Source organism: Palaemon carinicauda, chromosome 13 (genome assembly GCF_036898095.1).
Source record: "Palaemon carinicauda isolate YSFRI2023 chromosome 13, ASM3689809v2, whole genome shotgun sequence".
NCBI lineage: Eukaryota > Metazoa > Arthropoda > Malacostraca > Decapoda > Palaemonidae > Palaemon > Palaemon carinicauda.
This window is the reverse complement of record NC_090737.1, coordinates 85,240,790-85,250,789: the sequence shown is the minus strand read 5'-3', so window position 1 is coordinate 85,250,789 and position 10,000 is coordinate 85,240,790.

Here is a 10,000-nt window from a genome sequence, read left to right as displayed (position 1 = left end):
AACCAAATGAGCTATAGCCTAACAACATATAGAAAGTTAGGCTCTCGCACTGAAGGAACACACAGAGCATCGTAAAGACACCTGGGCACATGAAAAGGAAATGATGAAGTGCATTTTTTGTGTTTTTCCTTTGAAGCAAAAACTTCTGTAAACTCATTGCTAATAACGAGCTGAAGGCGTGCCCTAGGACGCATTGTTGGCTACGCCATTGCCGCGGGGTTGATAACACCCCCTTGACCACCAAATAATGACGTGTCTCCTCCAATTGCTTCATTTAATGCCTGAAGAAAACCCGAGCGGACTTCCGACCAGTATATGTCTGCAGTCCCTCAATACACATATACTGGAAAAGTTCTAGAAGGAAGCCACGACTTTAGGGCTGAGACCTGAAGTTTACCCAGCCTGGTCTGCTTTTCATAAAAATTAAGTAATCTTATTACCTAACTGGTTTAGAGACAATTCAAACCCCATTATATCAATTTGAAACCAAAATTATCCTTATACTGCGCTGTTCTCAGCAAATACACTTTTGGCCAGTGTATCAGACAAAGAGAAGGATCACCTTGAAGGGGAACTATTTTCCATAGACCCCAAGGTGAAAAGGGAAGTTAATTTTCAGTCTGAAAAGTGGGATCAGGATATAAATTAACCTCATGATTATCCACAAATTCAATGTATTCCTCGTCTCTAGAAATCATTACAATGTCACTATCTTGAGCAGCGGAAGCCATCGTAATTAAGAAGATGACTTTCCTAATGGGATCAAGAATAGAAGCCTTTTGATTGCCTATATCGAAAGTGAATTGCAAATCTTTGTCTAAAGACCAAGAAAGAGGCTTCAGTAGAGCCACCAGCCGTAGCCTTTCAAAAACCTTTGGAACTATGTTGAAGAGATCTAAGTAAAATTCAACATCAAAGGCGTATAGTAAATATCTAGTGAGGGTCGAAGTGTACGACGAAATCGTGGAGGAGGCTAGGCCTTAAACATGCAAAGTAAGCTTGAAAATCCATAGTAATCAACCCCGAATTTATGTCTTTGACATATCAGACCCATTTGACCCATGACGTTTCAAACAGAGTCATGGTGCTAGACGACTCATAGTTTCCACAATTACCCACTAATCATGTTGAATTTTCAGTTTCAATCCCAGGAAAAGGGTGAAATCAAACATTAGATGAAAATTGTACGATCTCCATGATAAAGCATAAACAATCCCTTGCTGTCCGTCCTGAGACAGAAATGAGTTGGTCACGGCACAAGTTGGGATTCAAATCCGTGACCATGGGAAACCTGTTGTTCATTGGCTACTAAGGAGCCACCAGAGCCGCCATCCCTTGAAACATCTACGCCTGTCCAAAACTTTCATGAGGAGGTGGAAATGGGCAAATCGTTGTCCAACGACTCCAATCCAAGGACATTGACGAACTTTAATTTTCATGCCCACTGCTGCTTTACCCACTTTCGGTGCTAGCTAGCAGGGAAGTATGATGCTGAAGCTCATTGCAAAAGATCCACTTGAAGCCGGAAATTTGATCTCACTGAAGGAGAGACGTTGACAAATGCCAACCTTTCTTCTGATCCAACGTAAAGATGGTTATCATTATATGTTTCAAATAAGGGGACCTTGATTCTTATTTGTTAAATCAATAGACAATAACTCTGTTAAGGATATTTAAGTAGATATGAATGTTCTCCTTCAGGTATAAGTTCATGAGGGACAACAAGACTGCCATGGACTCCAGAATATTGATGTGGCATTGTTAAAGTTTCTAACACCAATGGCTTTGCACTTTCTTGTGTGGGTTATGGCCCACCCAACCTCCCACCGTGTCGTCCGAACAGTGTCACTACTGGCAGAGAAAAGGGCAAAAGTAACGTCTTTGGAAGACTTATGGCAGTTGACCATGGTTTAAGTTGCTTCCACAGTAAAACCAGGGTCTTCTTCTGATGGTCAGGAAGAGCGTTGGAGGCTGTCCTTCCTCAAACTCTGTTTGCATCGTATATTGAGGATAAAATTCGTGAATCATAAAGATCCTCGAACCTCCTCTGAGAGTCACCTGGTGATCATCCCCAACTAGATCAGGGACTTGACTGATGTCTGTATTTCCTCTCCCTTGAGGGAGGAATAGTATGGGAGTAAGACTTAAAGTCATAACAAATCTTAAACCGCAGGAATTCCTGAGTTCGAGTCAGTTCTGATTACTTAAGGTTGGTTTGAAGTCCAAGTAACTAGAGAAACCAAAAACTCAATTGGGTGCTTCCGAGCACCCTTTGCCAAGGGAATTCACACTAGCCAGTCGACCAGGTATGCCTATACTTAAAAACCTGTCTACTGTAGTTGTTGTGTGACGAAGTCAGTAAACTTCGTGAAAACCCTCAGAGCTATGCTGAGCCCAAATATCATAGCTCTGATTACATATACCCTTTTCCACAGGCTGCAACCAAGGTAGGGGGATAAGTGTCGACCTAACCGCCAATACAAAGACGTCAGTAAAGTTCATAGAGACAGCGAAAGCATCTATGGGCGGAAATGTCCATATCTGCAAAATCTCCAACATCCAGAACCTGTCCCGATGAATGAACAGGTTTAGACCAGACAAGACGAGAATAGTTTAAGGTAAGCTCAAAACCGTTTTGGCAAACAAAATAGATAATCTTGAAATCATATAGATCTCATGCAGGAGATAACTCCCCTCTTCAAGAGATCTTATACATGCTGTTCCAGACAAGCAGATGTTCCTGGAAGAATCTCCTGAACTGTGGAGGCTATTGTTACTACTTTCAAGCAAAACCGTTGGACATGACGTTATGTCCAAGGACTGAAGAACCCGCAATACTTGAACAAGGCTAAACGTCCCCCTACCAGAGGCCTTCATTATTTTGTGTTAAGAACATGAACTGCTACTTCCACTGCCATTTCAAAGTAAACGATCTCTGGACTTGCCCCACTGTCAAGACAGGCTAGGAAGACAACCCTTACTCATACATAGGGTGGAAGGCCGGGGACTGTGACACACCTTATAAGGGCACAGTGTGTAGACACTCTAGGGGATAGCGGCATAAGAAACAACAAACGACTTACTGTGATAAGTCAGTTTGTCAAACCTTTTGCTTGTGGCCTCTCCAGAGGTGAGCTACCTCTTCAATGAGATACCCCACTTTAGGAAAACTTTCTAAGGTCTGCAACAGCCTTATACGTAACTTTCTCTAAGGAAACAGGTCTTATCCCCAGATGCTAGAAGTGAGAAAAGTTTCAGCTCGTGGCGGATGGTAGCTATGTCAAGTACATGCTCACTACAGGCTCGACAGACCTGAAAAGAAGAATAAAGGTCTTTCATAAAGGTGTCAACATGAGTTTTCGCCAGCAAGGAAAGGTGAAGGCACCTGCAAAATGCCCAATCATCATTCCCATAAAGCACTACAGAGACATTAACATTGACAACATTTATCTGGTCTGAAGAAGGTCTTCAAGAATCCTGGGCATCATCTCAAAATATTGGTGGCCGGCCGCATCCGTATCCGGTTTTCTCTCCGCAAAAGTAAACTGGACATTAGTCTAGTGAATGGAACCGTGTAGTAAGAACGGTGAGACTGGTGTACACTCTTCCAAATCCGGAAGAGGGTTACCCTCACAAAAGGCTAACTCCATTGATGTAGCTCTTCGAAACAAAGTGGAAGATCACTTTGTCCAGGGCCACAAAGTAAGCCAAGGTCTTACCAAATGCGACAATCTGGAAATTGATACCCATTGCCGTCATCATTGCTACGTGCAAAAAAGGGAATAGGATTGCCAAACTCTTTCTTTTCCAAGGCCTGGATCTCTTCACATGAGGCCTTGAAGACCATCACCTGATATTACTAATTCCAGTCCATGAAGGCTTTCTTGTTAACCATAAGTACCAGATATTGTAGTACATAAGGTACTCGGGAACTGTGGAGCTTCATGATCTTAGTAAGAGATATTAGGAGGAGAAAGTGGCAGGAACCGCCCCCGTCACGGAAGAAGAAATCGTAACCGTAGATCGGGAGACCGATGTCATAGTGTAGTCAGAATTAGTAGACATCACTGAATCCCTGATGAGATCAGACTACCTCATCCTCTTACCCAGGTGCAAAGGTACTGCGAGATGATCCTGCAGTCATCATTGGAGGTGTCCTCCAAGACCCATCTGGAGTGACATGAATCCCTACAAACACTGCAATCCTGATGGTCCTAGTACAATACTGGGCCTTTCATCCTCCAACACTTTGCATGTGTGCAGCAAATATTGAGACCACAGGGATATCTCAGAGCTGACATACATCTGCACTCAACAGTGTATGTCTGTTTAGGCACCGCCTGTAAGGAAAAAAGGGTTCAAATTAGTACTAAATCCTCTAGCAGACACCAAAAGCCAAAAGAAATGGGTCATTAACGCTCCATGTAAGCAATTGAGGCAATATTAAATCCCAAAATGTGTGTAAATGCCATTGGTGAGAAAAAAGGAGATACATTATGAAATGTCCATTACCTTAAAAAGAATGTGAAATTGGAAAAATTAGCCCCCTAAAGGTCCATTGCTATTGGCCCATAAAGGGGAAAAATGCTCATGGGAAGAACCGTTGCTCCAATATCTCTGCAGAGAAATGACAAAATAGAGAGCACCGGTACAGGTAAACTTAATCATTAAGCAATCGACGCATTGATTATTTGAGCAAGAATCTAAAGTAAACCGTAGGTTAAAAAAGCAAGGTTATAACCTCTAAAGAAAAAACTCGGGAGGGATAGCTAGCCAATAGAGTTACCAACTATCTATTAAATCCACACCCTCAAAGAGAAATGGACAAATTGTTAGAAAACCAATAAACATATGTAGTGGTCATTCAAAGCAAGAGCCTAGAACCCTTTTGTAAGAGGAGTTCCTAGGCCCAACCTACATAAAGAAACCTCAAACGTTAAAGGACTAAGGCTTTTATGTTAACCTGTAGTAGAATTCACCTACAGTATGTACAGAACTAATCTCAGTTATGTAAGACGGTCTCATATAAAAAGGTGGAAAGTACTGTGCCCTAAAAGTATCGATGTCGCCGGAAGTACCGCAACCCCAGGGGGAATCGGCATTGCCACCAAAATCTTATACGCCCAAAGGCACTGGTACCAATATCCACACCCATAGACTAGTACTAACACCGCCACCAGTAATGATAATGCCGTCAGTGGCAATTGTGCCCAAGGGTAGCTGAGATAAAGGTCAAGGGATTCCAAAGAAAAAACCTTACTAAAAGATAGGCAGTGTCGCCAGTGGTGGCACAGCCGTAAGAAGCAACATATCGCTAGAAAAGGTACAATAAAACTGATTATGACGTAGGAAATATCTATATTTGGGTGTCGAAAGGTGGTGACATAACCATTATTCAGGCGTTGCCATAAGCTTATACGAAAGATAAACCAGCGTTGCCGGAAGCACCGGCACTGCTAGGGGGTAAAATCATCACCGCCAGCCTCCTATGATTAATGGCAACACCATTGGGGGCAAAGATGCCTAGAACGGCAGAGACAAACGACAATGGTTCCTGTAGAAAAAACCATGCCTTAGCTGAAGGCAGCGCCACCAGTGGAGGCACTGCCGCAAGCAGCGACACAACGGCCATAGAGGTACAATAGGATAGTGTACCAAAAGGTAGCAGCAAAGCAGCAGACACCGGCACTGTCGTCAGTCTGATAGTTCATCCCTCTGGGAGAAGCATACCGACGGCCATGGAAGGTCACATAATAATAAATTCCCTGCATCAAAATAAACGTGACGCCATCATAGACGCCGGCCGCTGTCTGATTGAGAAATCTCAAAGGCTAAGAACTAGCTGCAGTTCATGCAAGTCGGCATACCAACATGATGACATTACCCTTCGCAAAGGTGAGTTCCTAAAGACTGCGCAGTCCTAGCAAGAGAGATCAGGAGCATATGCAGAATGGCTATGCGTAATAGGTCGATGCCAAAGGTAAATTGAGAAATACTCAGAGTTTATGAAGGAATGGCAGAACAGGTAAGTCGGAACACCAACAAGGAGAAATCACCCTTAGCAAAGGGGAACTCCAAAAAAAAAAAAAAAAAAAAAAAGTACAACTATGGGAGAACAAGAACATATGTAGCAGGTATGCCCATTGGATTCACTGACGAACAAATCATTTGCCAGCATGGTAAAAAAATTGCCGTTAGTAACGGCACACTTAGGTAACGACATTGCCATCTCCCAAGGCTCTTCCTAAAACAGAGGCATAAGAACACTCCCCAATAAGAGGCTTAAACTGCCGTCAGTAATGGCAGTGTCGGTAAAAATGGCAGCAAAGTCAAACGACAAAAGTTTCCACAAAAACATCATGCCATAAGAAAAGGTTTTGGCAATACAGACCACACTGCCTAAATAGTGACGTATCACTATCGTATGCCCAAGAAAGGGAATTCCGTTGGAGACGACGAAGCCGTAGGTACCGTCATTGCCGTCAGTCTGACAACTCGCTCTTAATAAAGGGGTATGGTGATGGGTCTATAAGACCAGAACCCCGAAGGGATTAGGCTTCTCCACAACAATAGCAAAAACACAGCATTATAAATAGAATTAAGTTCAATATCAGTAACAAAAAGACTCACCACGGAAAGGTGTAATGACATAAATTAAAACATTTTTCCTACTCAATCTAATATTCTCAGAGGCAAGGATACAACAGCAAACCTTTCGCAATGGGGAACACAATAGAATTACCGTAAGCCAGCAAGAAAAATATGAATGAATATAGCATAATGGACCAATGAACACGTCGTTGAAGGATAGGCTAGGCCTGGAAACGACAAGTCATAAGAAAAATCCTGGACGCTAAAAGAAAAGGCAGTATAACAGCCAGCGAACTATCTTAAGAAAGATAAGTAAGCTCACCCTTCGCGAAGGGTATCTCCAAAAAACTGCCTTAAGAGATCTCAGATGCTTGTAGCACAATGGCCAAGAGTCTAAGCGGTCAGAATACTGAGAAACGCCAACAAGTGGAACAAAAATCTCAAAAACTATTATGAATGAGTAAAAAAACCTACAAGAAGGGAGAGACCACTGTCAAGGAAACTGGAAATATAGACCAAAAATTAAAATGGTGAGTCCATGTGCAGTAAAAAACTTACCGTCCTGAGGCTAGGCTAGCCGAAACTGACACGAACTTAAAAAGACATAAAGGATTAAAATGCAATGTAAATGCTAACTTAAAATAGAGCCCAAAGCATCACAGTGCTAAAAAACTACTAGCTAACATAAAACTTACAAAATAAACAAGTGAAAACAAAAAAAGAACAATCAATTACGAAACCCGAGGCCATGGCTTGCTGGACTTGAAGCGCTCAGGCTTCCTCTATCACAAAAACTAAAATTTAACTACCCGAAGAGAACCAAGGCAATTACAGCTAAAAAAAACAGCATAGAGAGGTAGGTACTCAACTTTGACGAAGAAAAGGAAGTAATCATACGAAGAAAATCTTCGGAAAAAGGTGAAAGGAGCGCAAATACAAAAATATAAGACAGTAGCGTGAAGCTGCGATCAGATGAATGAAGCGACAGGGTCGTATGGGAGCATCCAAAGGTGATAGGATATGTAATGGCTTCTCACTTATCCGTCCCCTTAGAGGATTAGACTGGGATAGGTCTATTCAGGGTGCAGATATCTATGGTTACCTTAGGATAGGTCCCTGACTATATATGACATCTCCGGATAGTCGTTCATGGGGTTAGAGCCCCGTGATACTTGACGGTAATTCTATTTTGATATCAATCATAGAAATATTATACAGTAGGAAAGCAGCCGGAGAGAGTTTCCATCAGGACAACATGGTTCAAGCCCAAATATATATATATATATATATATATATATATATATATATATATATATATATATATATATATATATATACATATATATATATGTGCATATATATATATATATATATATATATACATATATATATATATATATATATATATATATATATATATATATATATATATGTATATATATATATATATATATATATATATATATATATATATATATATATATATATATATATATATATATATATATATATATATATATATATATATTCACCTATATACATACATTTATGTATATATATATATATATATATATATATATATATATATATATATACATACATTTATGTATATATATACATACATATATATATATATATATATATATACATACATATATATATATATATATACATATAATTTATATATATATATATACATATAATTTATATATATATATATACATATATACATATGTATATATGCATATATATATATATATATATATATAAATATATATATATATATATATATATATATATATATATAAATATATATATATATATATATATATATATATATATATATATATATTATATATATATATATATATATATATATATATATATATAATATATATATATATATATATATATATATAGATATATATATATATATATATATATATATATATATATTATATATATATATATATATATATATATATATATATATATATATATATATATATATGCTTTCCTAAATCCCATATGTACATGTGATTTTATAGTAAGCAGATACCTCTAGAAGAAAAATTCCTTTCACCTGCTTAGTCCTGTAAAGTAGTAGTACAAATGAGATAGACTTAAAAGGAACTATGAAACGCACCATTGCCAAGGAAACAATCACTTTGTTATCCTTTTTCATAAATATACTTTTATTGGCTCATATTTATATAATTGTTAAAATTATAATTCTAATTACAATATTTACTTCAACATTGTGAAACACAATACCTCGCAGCTCAGAGACCCCAAATATGCTTCTCGGAAAAGAGCAGGAATATATCATACTGAAGAGACTGCATAATCGATTTACCAAAAGAATATTCTTTTATGGATTTCTTGTATTATCAATTTGTTTTTTCTATTCATGTTTATTCTAGTGATATTATGTTTAGAGATTGTTAATCAGAGATTACCAATATAAAGTTACAAGCTCGATTTATGAGAAAACGTGATATATTCCATGCCTTTTTTTCATAGTTGAGAGATTTTGACCATCGAATGAACTGGAAATAAGCAGCGGTCATAATTCGTTGCATCGTTAAACCTTCGGATCTCAAGAGCAACTTTTCTATGTAAGAGAACAAGACTTCACGATAACACGAACGCTGATAGCAGATAAGAAAAACCCAATTGCTCTGCTAATAATGTTATCATGCCCTTCTGTCCGATCAGTATATAAAGTACCTTTGACAGGTTTGTTTTGAGATATTGCATGAATCCATTTAATCATTCACCAAAATACACAGCCGCTCATCACTTTTATTTTTCAAACTGACATACACGAAACAGCTTGTGGTATCCTGTGGTAATATGTCACTTACGGTTGACATCGGATTGAATGGGAAATTAACATTCATGGAACCTCGATTAACATCTTGGGTTGAAGATTAATAAAGATTCCCTTGTATCACTGAAAATAAAAAAATTGGCCTATTTTTAAACATCCCCTGCCTTCAAAGTTTATTCTAATCTTTACCAAGTTACCATCATAATAAAGATAGTACTTAGTTTTTTCATAAATAAATGTTACAGTGAACTACGGTGAACTTTGTTTTATTAATTCTGGGATTAATAATGTTTTAAATTTAAACTTTTACTTATTATGCTGGATTCCTTGATAATCAAAATGTTATTGATCAATATAGGGCATATATTGGATAGATTATTTCATATTTATTTGAGTTTTAGCTTTCTAGGAGTAATTTCTATGAATCCTTGGTTTCAATTTACGAATTACTTATCTCCGGTTTCACCATTTCTATCCGTTGGTAATTACCTATATGCTTTAATAATTATTTCTATTTGCATCGTCTAATGAACTATTTTACGATATTTTCATTGGCATGGAAGCTTTATAATAAAT